This window comes from Schistocerca serialis, chromosome 4 (genome assembly GCF_023864345.2).
Source record: "Schistocerca serialis cubense isolate TAMUIC-IGC-003099 chromosome 4, iqSchSeri2.2, whole genome shotgun sequence".
Classification (NCBI taxonomy): Eukaryota; Metazoa; Arthropoda; class Insecta; order Orthoptera; family Acrididae; genus Schistocerca; species Schistocerca serialis.
In genome coordinates, this window is record NC_064641.1 from 648,933,865 (window position 1) to 648,955,810 (window position 21,946).

At 44.8% G+C, this 21,946-nt stretch overlaps 1 protein-coding gene and 1 pseudogene across 1 annotated transcript in view; one reads left to right on the forward strand and one right to left on the reverse strand.

Annotated features, from left to right (window-relative positions):
- Positions 1 to 21,946, forward strand: part of LOC126475511 (uncharacterized) — a 350,378-nt gene that overhangs the window by 55,193 nt on the left and 273,239 nt on the right. The gene's annotated exons all lie outside the window — the stretch shown is intronic.
- On the reverse strand, positions 479 to 595 carry LOC126475793 (5S ribosomal RNA; annotated as a pseudogene).

Sequence of the window (21,946 nt, forward strand, 5' to 3'; positions counted from 1 at the left end):
CGAACCTGCGACCGTAGCCGTCGCGCGGTTCCAGACTGTAGCGCTTAGAACCGCTCGGCTACACCGGCCGGCGGTATGTTTATTCCCACAGCATTTTTATGAGTCATGTATATAGAAAATTTGATTAAAATTGCTCTAGGCGTTGCTGAATTATGCTTCTATATCATGCCTTTCTCAGCTCCATTCCACCCTACGTGAGATGTAGGAGATTCTTATCCTCACAGTACTTCTTTCCAGATAGATATAAGTGCTTTTAGATCATCGTCGGGTGACCTGAGCACTCCGTCTTCAGGCCACGAGTGGCCTACCGGGACCATCCGACCGCCGTGTCATCCTCAGGGGAGGATGCGGATAGGAGGGGCATGTGGTGAGCACACCGCTCTCCCGGTCATTATGATGGTATTCTTGACCGAAGCCGCTACTATTCGGTCGAATAGCTCCTCAATTGGCTTCACGAGGCTGAGTGCACCCCGAAAAATGGCAACAGCGCATGGCGGCTGGAGGGTCACCCATCCAAGTGCCGGCCACGCCCAACAGCGCTTAACTTCGGTGATCTCACGGGAACCGGAGTATACACTGCGGCAAGGCCGTTGCCTCAGGTCACCTGAGGTGGTTCATAATAGACGACTACTACTGGACCAGAATGGACTTCGTTAACTTTTCAGCTTAAATATTTTCGACTATACCTATAGCTGAATACTACTCGAGCTGCTACCGAAAGGGACGTCGAACGCATAAAAAGAAGGGTAGCACAAATGAAGACAGGGTTGTTTAGAAAATCGGTCGAGTGTCACAGAAAAATATTTTCCATATAGACCTTGCCTACTTGTATGGGATTTAGAGTGGCGTCCCGTGTTCTGCCGTGAAGCTTCTCAGCGAGTTGCGGAGTGATATAAAGCAAAAAATTGAGAATACCTATAAATTAAAGAGACATGAGACATTCCTACCTGACTATTCAGATTGAAAGATTGAAAACTTCTTTTAACTAGGTGCCAAGAAGATAATGCTCATTGCAAAGAAATCTCTACTTTTATGGTACACAGATAATGCTATTCTATAGTAAATATCACTGCACATGTTACCATAATAACAGCAGTATTAAGAGATCGGGGGCATTATTGCCATGAATGCTAGCGAATTTATTATTTATTTTACTATGTTAAATTCAGGTTTATTAAGCAAAAATGACCTACACTAGCTAAAATATAGTTAATTACTAATGTACTTCCTAACATCTACCATATTTGATTAATATTTTCTTTGGTCGTACCACATTCTCAAAGTTATTCCTCACAAAGAGGTGCGCGAAACATATAAAAATTCGCACATATCACGCCTGCAATGATTATCACGATAGCAATAATAAAACTTCGAAGCGGTATTAAAGAGTTATCCTTGTACTCCGTCCATCAGTAGAAAGGAAAGAAACTTCAGTGTACAGAACAATAAAAAATACCTCTCGCTACGAAAGTTTCTGTGATTTTTATATACGAGGGTTGGAACTTAAGTAGTGGCAACTATTTATTCACAACCGATACAAAAGAGTTACGTGTTTGCACCTGTTACTGTCCTTCAAAGTAGTCACCAGCGTTGTGTAGAACCCGTTGCCAGCGATGTGGAAGGCGTAGTATACCGTTAGCAGAGTCTGTTCTGTTAATGGTGCGAATGGAGCGGTCTATTGCCTGTCGAATCTCTGGAACAGTTTTGAAGCGAATGCCACGAGGTGGTTCCTTCATCTTCGGAATCAAATCAAGGTCACAAGGACTTAAGTCCGGGGAGTATGGTGAATGGTACAGTACCGACCAGTCCCATCGACCGAACAGAGCAGCCACAGCTTGCGCTTTATGCGCCCGCGCATTGTCGTGCAAAATGATGGGTGGGTTGCGCAGAAACTGTCGCGGCTTCTTTCGCAAAGCTGGTCGCAGGTGATTCTCCAAAAACGAACAGTAATACTGTACATTGGCGGTCTGCCGCGGAGGAACGTAATGCGTTAGGATAACACCATCACAGTCGTACACGAGAATCACCATAACTTTCTCCATACTGGAGCTCTGACGCACTTTCGTCTTTCGCGGCGACCCATAATGACGCCATTCGTTGGATTGGCGTTTCAGTTCTGGCTCGTACGATGTGGCCCATGTCTCATACATTGTTACGCTACGGCGTAAGAAAGCCTCTCCTTCGCGCACATAGCGCTCAAAGTGCGTCTGAGCAGTGTTGTAACGCATCCATTTCTGCATTTCTGTCGAGTCATGCGGAACCCACCGTGATGCAATTTTTCGCATTCCTAGGCGTTCCTTCAGGATACGAAGCACAGTCGTATGCGCTAATCCGGTTTCGTGGGCGAGCTCACGAATCGTATGGTGTTGATCACTGTCCACTAACGCGGCAACAGCATGCACTACTTCTTCAGAGACGCTAGGACGACCTGCCCGACGCATGTCTGCCAAAGTTTGCCGACCTTCTTTGAAGGCTTTTACCCAACGTGCCACTGTTCTGTACGGCAATGCCGATTCCCCACACGCCTCTTGAAGACTTTGATGACACTGTCGTGCTGTACGACCTTTGACACATTCAATCTTGATCCAACTCCGTTGTTCCTGTTTCGAAAGCATAATGACACCGTTACGTTAGACCGCTCGCTCACAAGTTACTGTGTTTCCTTCGACTGTGCGCACGCCGGTGACGTGGGATGGCATTTGCTCGGAGGTAAGGTAGATATGTCAACAACGTGTGCTATCAGCGACAATAGTAGATTCCATTCATAGTGTCTACACAGCAGTGTTGCCACTATTTAAGTTCCAAACTACGTAGTAAGTATCAGATATTCTGAAATAGCTGGTTCCAATTTTTTTATCCATTTCTATGATGCTAGCACATTAGTAGTACAGTCCCATTAGGAAGCTGATAACGTAACTAATGAGGAGGTACTGAACAGAATTGGGGAGAAAATAAATTTGTGGCACAACCTGACACATTCTGAGACATCAAGGAGTCACCAATTTAATACTGGAGGGAAAGGGGGGGGGGTCAAAAATTGTAGGTGGAGACCAAGAAATGAATAAAGTAAGCAGTTTCAGGAGGACGTAGGTTGCAATAATTGATGAAGAGGCTAGCACGGGAGAGCTGCAACAAAATATTTTCGGACTGAAGACCCTAACAACAACAACAGGAATCTCATTATTACGTTCATTTCTACTAAAAGTAAGTACTTGCTCGGAATAAATATACTTACGCACAAAATACTTCCGATACGCCATAATAGAGAACTTTATAAGATTAAATGTAACAAATTTGTTGGTATATTTGCTAAGTTGACGAATAATGTTACGTCAATAATCGTCACATTTCTTGCACTAGAAAACAAGTTCTTGCCAGATCAGCAGTGAAGTGTTTCACAGCACTTATCTAACGAAACACGATGTGTGAAAACCAGGAAATTAAAAGATCTCGAAGCGAATATGTACTGAATTTTTGTAAGTGAAGTGGATGTGTGCCCTCTAACCTATGACTATCTGAAAGAAAAAGCAGATTTTGGCACGACGGACGAGTAACAGCAGGTAACATTTCATCCACGTACAAATTATAGTGTGAACGGTTTCGAATCTATCGTATCACATGTCGAAACAAAACCGTGTTATTCTATTAAAAAATCCACCGGAGGGTCCTTTAATATATAAGACGAAAACGTCTGGAACGTAAATAAGTATTAAATTACAATAAGAATGGCGTTTGAATTTTCAAAACAAACAGATTAAATTTGTTGGATGAGACAAAAGTAACGCTTTACGTCTGGGAGCATAGCACTGAGTGTGTGCAACCTACATGGAAATAACTTTGTGGAGGCAGAAGAGAGCAGTAATGTTAGAAGGGACGGGCTGTCGTGTACGCGATGCAAGCTGCACTGGCCACGCCGTGGTGCGTCGGCTCCGATGTCGAAGTTACGTGATGGGCGAGAGTCGACTTGAAACCGTGCACTACACCACTTTCACTTCCGGCGAGATGGTTCAGCGTTACGAGGTATGTAGCTTACTGTGCTCAGAGCGAGCAACAGCCGAAGTATTCATCTTGACCTTCAGGATGTAAGTCACTTGTCATCACTCCGGCGGTACTTGGTTCTCCACAGTACCACTATCAATGATAAATGTTACGTCATTACGATGTTTACTGAGTGGTTCACAATGGTGATTATTCAAAAGAACGACGAAAATCAGAAACTTACGCAAGGAACGAATGACGCCTGCCGCTTGGGTTCTGAGGCCATCCTTGGTTCCTTCCGGCGGCTGGCTGATTTGGTGAAGACAACCAGCATCGCACGCGGAGTGCAAGCTGAGCTTAATATCTGCAGCATAGTGCCCAGAGTCGATCGCGGTCCTCTGGTTTGGAGCCGTGTGGAGGGTCTAAACCAGAGGCTCAGACGACTCTGCGACTATAATGGTTGCAAATTCATCGACCTCCGTTATTGGGTGGAGAACTGTAGGGCCCCCCTAGACAGGTCAGGCGTGCACTACACACCGGAAGCAGCTACTAGGGTAGCAGAGTACATGTGGCGTGCACACGGGGGTTTTTTAGGTTAGAGGGACCCCCCCTTGGGCGAAACGATAAAATACCTGACGGCTTACCAGAGAGGACATTATCATCGTTGATAAAGAACGTCCGTCCTCAGAGACCACAAACAGGAAAAGTTAACGTAATATTGGTAAACTGCAGGAGTATCCAGGGCAAGGTTCCTGAATTAGTATCTCTTATTGAAGGAAATAGTGCGCATATAGTCTTAGGAACGGAAAGTTGGTTAAAACCGGAAGTGAACAGTAACGAAATCCTAGACACAGAATGGAATATATACCGCAAGGATAGGATAAACGCCAATGGTGGAGGAGTATTTATAGCAGTAAAGAATTCAATAATATCCAGTGAAGTTATTAGCGAATGCGAATGTGAAATAATCTGGGTTAAGTTAAGTATCAAAGGTGGGTCAGATATGATAGTCGGATGCTTCTATAGACCACCTGCATCAGCAACCGTAGTAGTTGAGCGCCTCAGAGAGAACCTGCAGAACGTCGTGAAGAAGTTTCGTGATCATACTATTGTAATAGGGGGAGACTTCAATCTACCAGGTATAGAATGGGATAGTCACACAATCAGAACTGGAGCCAGGGACAGAGACTCTTGTGACATTATCCTGACTGCCTTGTCCGAGAATTACTTCGAGCAGATAGTTAGAGAACCAACTCGTGAAGCTAACGTTTTAGACCTCATAGCAACAAATAGACCGGAACTTTTCGACTCCGTGAATGTAGAAGAGGGTATCAGTGATCATAAGTCAGTGGTTGCATCAATGACTACAAGTGTAATAAGAAATGCCAAGAAAGGAAGGAAAATATATTTGCTTAACAAGAGTGATAGGGCACAAATCGCAGAATATCTGAGTGACCACCATCAAACGTTCATTTCTGAGGAAGAGGATGTGGAACAAAAATGGAAAAAATTCAGAAACATCGTCCAGTACGCCTTAGATAAGTTCGTACCGAATAAGGTCCAAAGCGAGGGGAAAGATCCACCGTGGTATAACAATCATGTACGAAAGGTACTACGGAAACAAAGAAAGCTTCATCATAGGTTTAAGAGTAGTCGAATCATAGCTGATAAGGAAAAGCTGAACGAAGCGAAAAAGAGCGTAAAGAGAGCAATGAGAGAAGCATTCAACGAATTCGAACATAAAACATTGGCAAACAATCTAAACAAGAACCCTAAAAAGTTTTGGTCATATGTAAAATCGGTAAGCGGATCTAAATCCCCTATTCAGTCACTCGTTGACCACGATGGCACCGAAACAGAGGACGACCGAAGAAAGGCAGAAATACTGAATTCAGTGTTCCGAAACTGTTTCACTGCGGAAAATCGTAACACGGTCCCTGACTTCAGCCGTCGCACGGACGCCAAAATGGAAAATATTGAAATAAACGATATCGGAATTGAAAAACAACTGCTATCACTTAGTAGCGGAAAAGCATCCGGACCAGACGAGATACCCTTAAGATTCTACAGTGATTATGCTAAAGAACTTGCCCCCTTTCTATCAGCAATTTATCGTAGATCGCTGGAAGAACGTAAAGTACCTAGCGACTGGAAGAAAGCGCAGGTCGTTCCCATTTTCAAGAAGGGTCATAAATCAGATGCGAATAATTATAGGCCTATTTCGCTTACGTCAATCTGTTGTAGAATAATGGAACATGTTTTGTGTTCTCGTATTATGACGTTCTTAGATAATACAAATCTCCTTCATCATAACCAACATGGATTCCGCAAACAGAGATCATGTGAAACTCAGCTCGCCCTATTTGCCCAAGAAATTCACAGTGCCGTAGACACTGGCGAGCAGATTGATGCCGTATTCCTGGACTTCAGGAAGGCATTTGATACGGTTCCGCACTTACGTTTAGTGAAAAAAATACGAGCTTACGGAATGTCGGACCAGGTTTGTGATTGGATTCAGGATTTCCTAGAAGAAAGAACACAACATGTCATTCTTAACGGTTCAAAATCTGCAGATGTAGAGGTAATTTCGGGAGTACCGCAGGGAAGCGTGATAGGACCTTTATTGTCTACAATATACATAAATGACTTAGTTGACAACATCGGTAGCTCCGTGAGGCTATTTGCAGATGACACGGTTGTCTACAAGAAAGTAGCAACATCAGAAGACTCGTACGTACTCCAGGAGGACCTGCAGAGGATTAATGCATGGTGCGACAGCTGGCAGCTTTCCCTAAACGTAGATAAATGTAATATAATGCGCATACATAGGGGCAGAAATCCATTCCAGTACGATTATGCCATAGGTGGTAAATCATTGGAAGCGGTAACGACCGTAAAATACTTAGGAGTTACTATCCGGAGCGATCTGAAGTGGAATGATCACATAAAACAAATAGTGGGAAAAGCAGGCGCCAGGTTGAGATTCATAGGAAGAATTCTAAGAAAATGTGACTCATCGACGAAAGAAGTAGCTTACAAAACGCTTGTTCGTCCGATTCTTGAGTATTGCTCATCAGTATGGGACCCTTACCAGGTTGGATTAATAGAAGAGATAGACATGATCCAGCGAAAAGCAGCGCGATTCGTCATGGGGACATTTAGTCAGCGCGAGAGCGTTACGGAGATGCTGAACAAGTTCCAGTGGCGGACACTTCAAGAAAGGCGTTACGCAATACGGAGAGGTTTATTATCGAAATTACGAGAGAGCACATTCCGGGAAGAGATGGGCAACATATTACTACCGCCCACATATATCTCGCGTAATGATCACAACGAAAAGATCCGAGAAATTAGAGCAAATACGGAGGCTTACAAGCAGTCGTTCTTCCCACGCACAATTCGTGAATGGAACAGGGAAGGGGGGATCAGATAGTGGTACAATAAGTACCCTCCGCCACACACCGTAAGGTGGCTCGCGGAGTATAGATGTAGATGTAGAATATATGTAATCCCAAAAACTAGAGCGAAGGTGTTAATAAGACTGACATTACTTGACAGTAGCCTGGGTGAGTTCAGTGTGCTTTGTAGTCGATTGATATTTCCAGTGTTGTATTTCACGAGGTACTTTCTTTACAGTTATATCACCTGAATGAAACTTTGCGGATGCTACCCGTGGAAAGCGTTGTGCATCGTGCAAAGTCGCCTTTCCTGTAGACTGCGACAGAACGCTCGACAAGATAGCGCCAGAGACCATCATGTGCCTGGTGGTCAAGGTAATGTACTCGTGTGATGGATGACTTGTGGATCTAGTCGGGTTGGCCATTCTGAATTAGGTTTTCCTGGGTTGCCTTACTTCCAGCGAGTGCCTTAGTGGGACTGGAATTGATGAAGTTGTACCGTTCTAATTCATTATAAACACCGATAGTTACAAAATGGACTGTCTTCTTCTAGCTAACCGCCAGTAATGGCTGAAACAGGTCCAGCAAAAAAATCTGAATAAATAATATAATTAATACAAGAAGCTTTGGTCGATACTTAGGTGTCAAAAATGAGCCCAATTATCCAAACGACGTTGCAAAGCATCTGGCCTGGATGAACGCATTGATTCAGTTGGGAAGGGCATTATAAAGTCGTTGTATTCTCTCCTGCGGCAGGATGGCTCGCAGCTGTTGTAAATGGTCTTTGATATCCTGGACACGGGGACTGGGGCTATTCTGGATACTGGCAGTGGTACAGAAATGACATCCGAGTTGGTCCAACACTCCTGTGTGGGTGACAGATCTGAGGATCATGCTGGCTACGGGAGTACTCCAACATCATATAGAAAGTTCGTAGTGACAAGTGTAGACGAACGTTATGCTGTTGAAAAATGGCTCCAAACTACCATCGAATGAGAGGTAGCTAAGGGGGACACGGGGCGAGCGTGTCGCACCGCTGTGCCGTCAGACTTCCCTCACCCACTACCAACCCTGACTTGAAGTAATACCAGATGGCTCCCCACACCATTATGCCTCACTAAAACATTGGAAGAATGGCATCTATCCCCAGATTGCCGCAAGGGCAGAGCAAAACTTCAGTTCATCGCTAAACACAATGCGACGCCGTTCATCATCAGTCCTTGCTTTTCGGTCACTGCACCGCTCCACATGCAGTCGTCTGTGTTGTTTTGTGAGAATCGGGACGGTGTTTTCCGAGTCCTGCTGCTGCCAGTTTCCGACCAATGTTACACGATGACGAAGATTGTTGTGGGCAGTCTAGACGTGTCCGACAGGAATCTTGATGACGAGGATGTCTGCCCTCACCTTCCCATGTGGTCCAACATCCGGCCAATGTCACATACGAATGGGTTGGGTTGTTTGGGTGAAGAGACCAAACAGCGAGGTCATCGGTCCACATACGAATGCCCCACGGGTCTAGATACGGCAGGATTCGATCAGCCGGCCAAATGGAGACGCACAATGAGGTGACTTTCAAATTCTGTCAATTGCTGAGAACGCTGTCTCACACGTGTACGCGGCATCCTCACAGTGATCACTCAACATCTGACGCTCTCCACGCTTTTATGTACTCTACCAGGCCTGGTATCAACACGAAACACGAACAACAGTAATGCACTCTGGTGGCCATTCCACCTGGCACAAAGAATCACAACTCCATTCATTAACATACCTGCCGGCAACGTTTTTGTGTACGACGTTGCACTGACATCCGAGCATGTCTTCAAGTTGCTTCACTTTTTTGTCAGGTAGTATATATTAAATTTTAACACATTACTTACGTTCAGAAAGTCTTTTCTTGTTATTGCGAGTTTGTATTTTATATCCCTTGCACTTCAACCATCGTCCTTTTTTTTCCTGCAAAAGAAAGTCAACGCCTGTGAAGTTTGGAGGCCGCGCGGAGTGGCCGCGCGGGTAGAGGCAGAGGCGCCATGTCACTGAGTGCGCGGCCCCTCCCGCCGGAGGTTCGAGTCCTCCTTCGGGAATGGGTGTACGTGTTCTTCTTAGCATAGGTTAGTTTAAGTAGAGTGTCAGTGTAGGGACCGATGACTTCTGTAGTTTGATCCCTTAATAACTCACACACATTTGAACTTTTTGTGAGGTTTGCAAAGTAGCTGAGAGGTACTGGCGGAGATAAAGACGTGAGGGTTGGATAGCTGATTTATTAAGAGTAATTACAATGAGAGGCAAGGTTCTGGGTTCGAATCCCACTCCAGAAACCACTTTTAATCTACCAGGAAGTTTCAAAACAGCGCACACTGCACTGCATAGTGAGAGAATCAGTTGACTGTCTGCTCTTCTTTACATAAGATAAGAATTGACTTAGAAATATGAACACGTGTCAGGTGACCGTATCAGATAATCCCGCAACACGTGTTAGTGATGTTCCAGCGAGTAAAGTTCGCTGCAGTTTGCTGGGAATCAACAGAAACCAGTGGTGACGGACTCTGACGTCAAATGCACGCACGCCGTTCATCGATATTCGCCAGGCACCATTTCTCGCTTTCCTATCCGATTACGCTGTCGCATGCTGATTCCTTGCCAAGTAGACTCACTGTCTGGCGACACTGGCTTCATTTTGCGTCTCGAATGCGTTTAAATTAAATTGCTTGCAGTCAATAGCAAATTTGGTACGTACAGCAGCCATGTATCGTGCATAAAACAGAGTGATTTTATAGTCGGATAACAGATGAAAAAGGCAGTAAACGAAACCAAACAGAGATGTGAGACGGAAACAAATTTGAAGGGGAGAAACAAAATTCTGAACTTTTAGCGATGAAACTGTGGTTCTGCCGGAGAGAGCAAAGGACTTGAAAGATCAGTTGAATAGAATTGAAACTCTTTTGAAAAGAGATTGTAAGTAAACGTCAGCAGAAAAAAAGTAAACCAATTTAGTAGAATTAAATCAGGCGGTACTAAAAGAATTAGATTAGAAAATGAGATAGTGATAGTAGTTGGAAGGTTTTACTTCTTGGGAACGAAAATAACTAGCGATAGCTGAAGTCAAGAGAGTACAAAATGCAGACTTCGAATCGCAAGCAAAACTCTTCTACAAAAGAGAAATATGTTAAAGCCTAAAGTAAATTTAAGTTTTATGAACACTTTTCGCAGTAATACGGAAGTGAAATGTGGGCGGTAAACAGTACAGACAAGAAGAGAATCGTGGTGCTACAGACTATTGCTGAAAATTAGATCGCTGGATCGGATAACTAGGGAAGAAGTACTCAATCGAGTCAGAAAGAAAAGAAATTTTTTACGCAATCGAGTAAAAGAAGATATAGGTTGATAGGACACGTCCTGAGGTATCAGGGAATAGTTTGGTAATAGAGGAATATCTAAAGTGATTAAAATTGTAGACAGAGAGCAAGGCTTGATTACAGTCAAGTACGTTCAAGAGGATGTAGGTTGCAGAAGTTATACAGGGATGAAGAGACTTACACAGGATAAACTGGCGTGGAGAGCTGCATCAAATCAGTTTTCTGACTGAACACCACAACAACATAAATGAGTTCAAACAAGAACCTAATAACATCTTCGGACGATATAAAAGAAGTACGTAAGTAATCGTACAAAGCCAGAAAAAGCAGGAGGTTGACATTAAACTAGGAGCAGCGTTCAAATCAACTCAGATTCATACTTTCCGAGCGTCCCATAAATAAATGATGTCAATGTCATTACGACTCCTCTGATAGAACTCTGCAATAGCAGAAAAGTTGTAAGAGTGGTATCAATCACGCAAATACGTTGTGCTGATAATGAGTAAAATGCGAATCTCAGTGAATGTGTAGTGCTGCTAAAGTCTTGAGGAATTCAGTTTTTATAATTCTAGAAGAAACAAATTTCTTACAGCTGTATATGTAAATGTAAGCGTTTGCTAGAAAGCGTAACTGTAAATGAACATACGCGTTGATCAGCTAGACAGATAAAGTGTCAATCCTCTAAAAACGTTTGCAAACGGCTACAGTAGATTGTAAGTGATAAGTAAGAAAAGTTTACAAATAGAGTATAATTTAGGCCATTGGCGACGCGTCAGGAAACAAAAAATGGAACATTAAAGAGTATCTCAGTTGTTTTGAAAGATACTCTGTACTGACACTGTTTTAAAATCTTTGAACCCACAAAAATTTTCACGCCGTACATATTTATCTCTGTACTTGACAATGGCGTAACAGCCGAAAAACGATTCGTGAAATAATAAATATGGCAGAATATTATACCACTGCCGTGTGTTTTTACATTCATGGTATATAAAATGTCCTACCAAGAACCAAAGGAACAATCAGTTAATGGAAATGTTTGCTATGTATTCGTGTTTTCTGAAATAGTCTACATCCTGGAGGATCTCCTCATTCTGGATCTATTGGAACGAAAAGTAAATCTAATCTAATCACTTGACGAGTCGGGAAGAATGACTGCTTGAATATCATTTTGCACGATATAATTAGTCGAATCGTGCCCTAGAAATTCCTACTGGTGTGATACGCAGGGAGTTGTATTAGATTCCCGTGCCATCAATTAAAGTTGGTTCAAGAAACTTTCTAAATAGGCTTCGCCAGGATAGTTTGCATGTATATTGAAATGTCTGCCAGTTCTGTTTCCTCGGCATCTACCTATCTCTCGCCAATGAGCCAAACATAGTTGTGACCGTTCGTGCTGCCCTTTTTTGTATGTAGTGAGTTAGGGTAATTTTTACCTCTCAGAGTATCCTTGTACCACTTAATATTTTTGCTTCAAATGGCTGGCGTTCCACGTACTGCCATTATTTTAGTCTAAATGTAAAACAGGCAATAAAACTGTTACTTTTCAAACAAAATAAGTAGGTGGAATATCAGCCATTTGAAAGACAAATAGTAAGTGGAGAGAAGATGCCCTGTCAGGCAAAAAATTATCCTGATTGACTGTACGTTCAATACCCCCTTTTAGTCCTATTTGGCACGGTTCCACATTCTTGATTTATTTTCTAGAATTAGTCTTACGAGTGTTCTGTAAGCACTCTCCTTTCCAGCGACACTGTATTTCTTAGAACTGATGACCTTAACAACAACACATCCCGATTTACATATTGTGTAGTTACCCTAAGTCGCTTTACTCACAGACCAGGAAGATTTCCTGGAAAAGGAAACGACCGATTTTTGACCCTAATGCAAGCCTCTGCCGTGTTTAATAACCTCGTCCTTGACAGGACGTTAGAGCCTAGCCTTCCTTCATTCTTTTCTGATACTCTTCGTTGTGGTTAGCTGACGACATACAGGAAGGGGCTGCGGTGGGGGCGACGTACTTGCCTCCAGGGTGGCTAGTGGGCCCTAGGGAAGCAGCTGCGAGTTGCAGCGTGCCTTTCTCTTCCGGCCCGGCTGTGTTCCGTGTGCTGCTGCCGGGTACGAAACCCGTCCCCCGGCGCCGCGCCGGGCTAACGTTCTGCACGCTCCGCGCCCGCAGAGGAAAGCGAGAGGTATGCACGCCCGCCACCGCCATCTGTCATGGCTAGTGCCTGCGTCTCAGCCAGTCGCTAGCTGCATCTCAGCACGTAGCTACCTAGATCACGTGCGTTTTGTTTCTGCTCATCAGTACAACTAGGAAGTTAACCCTTTGTGCGTCACATTTAGAAAAAAAATTGGGGAAAATTTTTGTGAGGAATATTTACTGTATATGTTGCACATATGCCACATCCATTGCCAAAGTTCTTTTGGAGCTATTGGTTAATAAATAAAATAATGACATTACCATGAAATGAACACCCTTAGCTGCTTACAGGCGTTGACATACGTCAACGGGAACGGATGAAAATGTATGCCCCGACCGGGACTCGAACTCGGGATTTCCTGCTTACATGGCAGACGCTCTATCCGTCTTTTTTTTTTAAAAAAAATCTCATTTTGCTCTATATTGGTCGATGAATTTGTTCGTGGCGGACGTCAGACGACAGCTGTTCAGGTTCTTTGTTGATCTGTTCACCGAGTCCTTTTATTACGCGGGGAAGCTAACCCTTTGACCGAGCAGGCTGAGCTACCGTGCCGGCATCCAGCTGAGCCACCGAGGATACACAGGATAGCGCGACTGCAGAGATTTATCTCTGGCATGCCTCCCGCGAAACCCACATTCTCAACGTATTGTCCAGCGCTACATTCGTAGTGCCCCCGCCCATTATACTCATTACCCGCAGCGCGTTGCCGATTCCCGTAAGAGTTCGGGCACTGTTTGTGCATTCGCACAGAAGAAGAAGATGATCAAGTGGCCGGTGAGCCTTAACTATATATGTACTAAGATGGTATCTGTTCTTTCGGACATGTCCGAAAGAACAGATACCATCTTAGTATATATAAATAAAATAATGATTCCAAATGGCATCATTAGAAATTACATAATAATTACTCAAAAATGCATACATAACTGTGTTGTAAACTTACCGTATTTCTTTCCCTTGCCCTTGAGGAACTACGTAAAGTTGGTTCCATAACCAAGAATTCCACTATACACAGAATAAAACTAAACACAACAGTTATTGTTCACTCACAAATGCACTAGCACAACTCACGACACTTCTCTGTTCTGCACTTCAAACAAACGGCGAGTCACGAAAGCAAACGAAACTGTCATCTGTTGGCCAAACTTGGAACTACGTGAAGCGATGCCAAACGGTATCATTGAAGCATTGGGAAGCTTAAAAAAGCCAGGAATACTTAATGATGCCATTTGGAATCGCAGACGCAGAAAGGGTTAAAGTGCTAAGGCATAAACATCTTCACTTTGTAAATGAATTCATTTAGTTCTCTCGTATTCAGGTCCAAAGTCTCAAAGTCAGAATCATTTTCCAGAATGCATTTTCACTCTGTAGCGTTTTCACTCTGCAGCGGAGTGTGCGCTGATCTGAAACTTCCTGGCAAATTACAACTGAGTGCTAAGCCGAGGCTCAAACCTGGGACCTTCGCCTTTTGCGGGTAATGTTCCACTGACTTAGCTATGCGAATAGCGCTCCTGACCCCCGCCAACAACCCTACTTCCGCCAGTACTTGGTCTAGTACCTTCCAAACCTCTCAGTTCTCCCGCATACCTATCCCTAGCGGAACTAGGGACTAGCACTCATCGAAGAAATAATATTGCGGAGACATAGACAATGCCCCACGTTCGAGTCCCGGTCCGGCACACAGTTTTAATTTGCCAGGAAATTTCAAAAACATTTTGTCAACCACGGGCTCAATAATTTATTAGAACACATTAAATTACGAAAATGTGGGTGTTAGCTGCTACATTTGTTAAATGGTGACTAACAACAAGTGCTGAAACGAATTTGTCAGTAATGTTTAGACCATTGTAAAACGGTCGACCGATTTTTTTCCCTGTTTTTCTCTGTGGTTGAGGTGCGTGCCGACCACTTCACGCGAGTAAAGAAGAAGGCAGGTTAAGAATTTAACGTCCTGTCGACAACGAGGCAGTTAGAGACGTGACAGAGCTCAGATTACGGAAGGAAGGGGAAGGAAATCGGCTGTAACCGTTTCAAAGAAACCACCCGGTATTTGCCTCAGGCGATTTAGGGAAATCGCGGAAAACCTGGAGTTGGGTGGGCGGATGTGGTATTTGAATCGTTGTCCTTCCGAATGTGAATCCTGTGTGCTAAACACTGCGACACTTCGCATGATACACCAATAACGAAACAACAATAAAAACCGTGGCTAAAAACTTGCATCAGAAAAAGAAGCGGAATTCTATCTGTCAGAAAGATAGCGACCAGTGTATTCCGGAATATGAAAGAGATTTTTTTCGCTATCTTGCAAGGAGGGAAACAACAGCTGAAGCATCCTATGCGAGAGTCCTGGACTAGATAGCCGAAAAAATACACGAAAATTATCCTCAGTTGCAAACGAATAAATCAGGACACTGTAGCCGCCCAGCATATTGCTTTTGCACAGTGGACTGTGAAATAATCGGAAAAGAAGGAAATGCAAGCGTTTGAGACGTGGTGTTTTAGAAGGGTGCTGAAAAATTAGTAGACTGATGAGAAATGGAGGGGTTCTCCGCAGAATCAGCGAGGAAAGGTATATTTGGAAAACATTTACTAGAAGAATTGACAGGTTGGTAGGAAAGTCCAACAGACGGAGCCGTGGAGGGCAAAAATTGTGGGGGAAGACACAGGCACGACTACATCCAACAAATAATCGGAGATGATACACTTGGATGTAAAGCTTGTCACAGTGGAATTTAGAAATCATGACAGAAAACTGTTCTACTTTGGCAGTGAGAGAACTTAGGTATGTAAAGTACGAACTGCTGGACCCTGGACTTTAGTTTTAGCACTCTCTAACATCAGAAGAAACTGGTGAGTATAAAAAATTTCCAGTCTAGTGATGATGTTATGGCAGCCAACGATTGGTGCTTTACAGGCCTTCTAGAATCGCATTTCAAGGACAAGTCCACACATTGCAAACACGTAGAATAACTTCCGGTGACATTGAAAAAATATGTGAATTTTTTTTTACTTAAAAATACAGTCGTTCATGGTCATAGCGAGAAATTCTTATCTAGCCTTCTACCATGATATCGATGTCAGCCTCTGAAGATTATCGGTTGAATTTTTACATACGTTTGTTGGAATGATAGAGCTGTATGAACGGTGCACCCCTTAGATATTATCTCTCACTACTGTCCGACTGTTGATGTAGTGAAGTCGAGCAGTGCTACATCTGGTGGAGTGATGACTCACGGCCCGGGGGTAGCAGAGTACCAGGCGGGGTCTGTTCTCTCGCCGCGGTGTCCCCCAGCGTGGCTTCATTCCGACAGCGGTCTATCGATCGCAGATCGCACGTCGAGGCATTCCCAGCACGCGGCAGGCGCCAGACCAACCATGCGTGTGATGCAGGCGCGACGTCCCTCAACTATGCGACACTTCAGTACGTCGTTTTGTTCTTTTGAACAATAGGTTGAAACTGAAGAGGATAAAATAAAAAGGAATGTATCATGAAATACAGGGTGAACACGAACTTCACCGACAAAATTTCTAGGTTTTTTCGTAACTGTGCAATAGTATGCGATACTGCTAAAACAACAATTTATGTAATTTACAATTTACACAGTTTACGTAACTGAAGAACCTCCCCAAAGGCGTACCCTGGGCAACATCGGAAGTTACAATGAAACGAATACCCCTAGCTGCATATAGGCGTTGATATAAGTCAACAGGGACAGTTGAAAATGTGTGCCCCGACCGAGACTCGAACCCGGGATCTCCTGCTTACATGGCAGACGCTCAATCCATTTCTTTTTCTTAATCTCATTTTGTTCGCTTTCGTTCGTTGCATCTGTTCGGAGCGGACGTCGTAAGACACCCGTTCGTCGTTGATCGGTTAACTCAGTTTTTTTTTTTTTAATTACAGAGGGCAACTAACCCTCTGACCGAACACGCTGAGCTGCCTTGCAGGCATTTTTGTTTTGTTCAATATTGTTCGTTGACTTTGTTCGGGCCGGACGTCCGATGACATCCGTTTAGGTTCTTCGTTAATCCGTTCACTCAGTTTTTTATTACAGAGAGTAGCTAACCCTCTGATCAAACACGCTGAGCTACCGCGCCGGCGTGTTCCCCGACCGGGACTCGAAGCCGACAGCTCCTGCTTACATGGCAGACGCTCTATCCGTATTTTTTTTTGTTTCTTTATTTTGTTCGGTGTTGTTCGTTGCGTTTGGTCTGGGCGGAAGTCACATGACATCCGTTCAGGTTGATCGTTGATTCCTTTACTCAGTTTTTTTTTATTACAGAGGGCCACCGCCTCTCTGACCGAACACGCTGAGCTACCGTGCCAGCGTCCATCTAAGCCACCGAGGACACAGAGGACGGTGCGACTGCAGGGACTTATCTCTGACACGCCTCCCGTGATACCCACATACCCCACTTATTGTCCCGCACTATATTCACAGTGCCCCTGCCCATTATACTCATTACTCGCGGCTTTTTGCCGATTCCCGTAAGAGTTCGGGCACTGTTTCTGCATCTGCACAGAAGAAGATGGTCAAATGGCCGATGAGCCTTCTATAAAGGTGGTATCTGTTCTTTCGGACATGTCCGAAAGAACAGATATCGTCATCATATAAACATCGGAAGTGACTGAATATTTCCTGGCGATTCATCCTTTTAATTCCAGAAGATTGCTCCACCTCGATATCATTGAACAGTGCTAAGATCTGGTAATGGTAAATCCAGACACAATCTTGCCAAATTGGGACTTCCAAAGAGCCGACACAATTTAACTGCGTAGGAGAACAGACAGTGGGTGTCCTGTGCCACTGTCCGTGCTGTCCTGAATCGTACAGTGATGAGGAGCTAATGAGGGCCGAAGACAGTACGGTGCTCATTCTGGGCGAAGACTCGTCATCTCTGGATTTCGTTTGATTTCTTACCACCCTCCATGTGTACTGCACTGAAAATATCTGCAAAACAGTGCAAATGAGGACGGTATACGCTGTGTGTTTTGTTTGGAAACAAACTTATTCCATTAACTCCGATACTTGCTATTGACGACGGTAATGCCTATTTCACTTTCAATTTTCAAGCATGCATTCAATGCTCCTAGATTTTCTTTTTCTAGCAGTGTCAGTTGTACGTTAACGGCGGAACACAGCAGTTTTACTGCTGAAGAGGTGTCCGAGATGCACCTCGTGTACGGATAGAATGAATGCAATGGAAGGGACAGAGAGACAACGGTGCTATGCTGAGCTTCTCCCGCAGCGATTTATTAGTTTGTTGCGAGCCGACGGAGACCGAGAGGTCCTTAAACCAAAGTGCAAAACCACCCTGATTAATCTCAGAAACTTTGTCGGAGTTAGGGTTCACCCTTCAGAATATTGTCAATTTTGTGCACATAATTTTCAACTTCCTTCTATAGCGCCGCGCCTCAAATGCTTCAGTTCTCTTCTTTTCCGGTTTCCCCACTGTCCACGAGCCACTTCCATACAATGCTGTGCTTCAATCGTACATTCTCAGAAATTTATTCCTCAAGTCCGGTATTTGATACTAACAGACTTTTTTCAGCCAGGAATGTCGCCTATGCCTGTACTAGTCTGCTTTTTATGCCCTCCTTGCTTCGCTTGTTATGTGATATTTTAGATGAAAAGTAGCAGAATTTCTTCTCGTTGTCGCCCTCATCTCATGGACTAGTGACTAGCGTTGCTGCCTCTGCATCATGGGGTCCCGCGTTCGATTCCCGGTTGGGGATTTTCTCCGCCTGGGGACTGGGTGTTTGTCTTGTCCTCATAATTTCTTCTTCATTCTTTAAAGTGGCGAGACTGGACTGAGTAAAGATTGGAAATTTGTACGGGTGCTGATAACCGCGCAGTTGGGTGCCCCACAAACCAAACATCATCATCTTCACATTAGCGATATTGTTATCATCAATTCTGATGTTAAGTCTATCGCTAAATGCATTTCTGCCACCCATGATTACATATGTCTTTCTTCAGTTTACTCTCAATCCATTGTATTTGTTCATTAGACTTTTTAATCTGTTCAAAAGATCCCCTAATTCGACCTCACCGTCACTGATATAGGTAATACGTGTCGGGAATATGACAGGATTAGGAACTGTGACTACTGATAAAGCCACATGTTGCCCTAAAGACGTACGTACGAGTATCTTACAAATATGTCTCACAAACTGACGTAAATTCAGCTGATAATGGAGGTGTCACACTCCGAAACACAGTGGAAAGAAAAATAAATTTTGACTGCGCTAGAAACACTTTACTATCATTCTGTTTTTGTTTTCTGTACCGAGCGAGGTGGCGCAGTGGTTAGCACACTGGACTCGCATTCGGGAGGACGACGGTTCAATCCCGCGTCCGACCATCCTGATTTAGGTTTTTCATGATTTCCCTAAATCGCTTCAGGCAAATGCCGGGGTGGTCCCTTTGACAGGGCACGGCAGACTTCCTTGCCCATCCTTCCCTAATCTGATGAGACCGATGACTTCGCTGTTTGGTCTCTCTCTCTCAAATCAAGCCAACCCCACCCTGTTTTCCGTCTTTCCCTTAGTTGCTTTAAATTCGTGGAGGTATGTTCTGTCTATGCAAACCCGCCAGATTAGCCGAGCGCGCTAACACACTGTTTCCTGGACTCGGGTAGGCGCGCCGGCCCCGGATCGAATCTGCCCAGCGGATTAACGACGAGGGCCGGTGTGCCGGCCAGTCGGGATGTGGTTTTTAGGCGGTTTTCCACATCCCCCTAGGTGAATACCGGACTGGTCCCCACGTCCCGCCTCAGTTACACGGCTCGCAGACGTCTGAACGCTTTCGCACTCTTCCATGGATTACTCTAGTCGCAGACAGTTGGGATTCACTAATTGCCACATCCGATTAACCATGCCGAGCCTGTGTATCCGCGGGAAAAACGGGACAAGCGAAAGCAAAAAGCAAAACGTTTTCCGTCTATGCAACAAACTGAAGGCAGTTTGTTTACTGCCATACATGTTTCGCTTCTTTTATTTGGGAAGCATCTTCAGTGGCGATATCCCGCGCTGTTAACTCATTATGTTGATGAGATAAAGGAAAGCGCAAGTCATCAACATAATTGATCACATAATGGAAAGTCCAAGTATTCAACATGTGTTGAATACGTAATGGAAAGTGCAAATGATATATGCGATGTGACAAATGTGGCTGAAAAAACGTCAGAAATCGGCCGGCTGGAGCATAGAAACTAACGAAAACATCTCCAAGACCACAGGCATAACAGCGCTGAAAATCGCCACTGAAGAAGTTTCCCAAATAAAAGAAGCTAACGAGTATGGCAATAAACAAACTGCCTTCAATTATGAAACTTCCTGGCAGATTAAAACTGTGTGCCGGACTGTGACTCGAACTCGGGACCTTTGCTTTCCCGGGGAAGTGCTTTACCATCTGAGCTACCCAAGCACGACTGACGCCCCGTCCACACAGCCTTACTTCTGCCAGTACCTAGTCTCCTACCTTCCAACTTTACGGAAGCTCTCCTGCGAAACTTGCAGAACTAGCACTCCTGAAAGGAGAGCTTTTGTAAAGTTTGGAAGGTAGGAGACGAGATACTGGCAGAAGTAAGGCTGTGTGGACGGGGCGTGAGTCGTGCTTGGGTAGCTCAGATGGTAGAGCACTTGCCCGCGAAAGGCAAAGGTCCCCAGTTCGAGTCTCGGTCCGGCACACAGTTTTAATCTGCCAGGAAGCTTCATAGCAGCGCACACTCCGCTGCAGAGTGAAAATCTCATTCTGCCTTCTGCCTTCAATTAGTTGCATAGACGGAACATACCTCCACGACTTCACTACCTTTTTTGGGGGGTGGGGTGGAGGGGGGTTTGGTGGTCGCAATCATGAAGTCCAGGACCACACTCTAACCCCCCCCCCCCCCTCCCCCGGCCATTCCCTCACCATGCTACCGCACTTCATACTGTACTCAGACCCCATCTATAATCTCGCTCTGCACAGAAGTAAAAGGCGGAACAGTGTGGCCGTCATTAGAAGTCATACATTTTGCTTTCAGACGTCTCTTAAGCAGGAGTGAGAGCATTTGAATGCGACCGGGCTTCTAGCTCGGTTGCCGTGTCTAGCCGGTTCTAGCTGGGCTAGTCGGCGACGGCTTAGCCGCCACGGGTCCCGGGAGTGAGTCGCTCAGCCGTGTAGAAAGCGCTCGCCGCCTGGGCGTGGCCCGCGGGGTCGCCTAGCCTAGATGTGCTCGTGCCGGCCGCAGTGGCGCCGACCAGCGGGAAAAACAAAACGAGATCCACATTGGGCAACGCCGGCCGCTGCCGGTGGCTCGTGCCCGCCGAGTGAAGCAACCGACCGCGTCAGCTGCGATCAAGGCGCCGCCGAGCCGAGACTGTCCCAGGCGAGCCGCAATGTCAGACACTCTCGCACGTGGCTTGGACTCACTCACAGCTGCTCATCAGGAACCCACTTTTGACCCATCTCTTGAGTCAACTAATTGAACTTCCCGTAAGTGCCAGAGTTCCAGAATCTCGGAGCGTCCAAAGTGTTTTACCAGTCGCTCTGATTTCTTCAATCGACAATGTCAAATCAGCTGCTGACTTTACTGTCCTAAGTGAAAGCGAGGAGTTCTTTTACTTCCTTGTGACAACAATCACAAAAGCGTTCTAAAATGTACACCACTGGCCGTTAAAATTGCTACACCGAGAAGAAATGCAGATTTTAAACGGGTATTCATTGGAGAAATTTATTATACTAGAACTGACATGTGATTACATTTTCACGCAATTTGGGTGCATAGATCCTGAGAAACCAGTATCCAGAACAACCACCTCAGGCCGTAATAACGGCCTTGATACGACTGGGCATTGAGTCAAACAGAGCTTGGATGGCGTGTACAGGTACGTCTGCCCATGCAGTTTCAACATGATACCACAGTTCATCAAGAGTAGTGACTGGCATATTGTGACGAGCCAGTTGCTAGGCCACCATTGACCAGACGTTTTCAATTGGTGAGAGATCTGGAGAATGTGCTGACC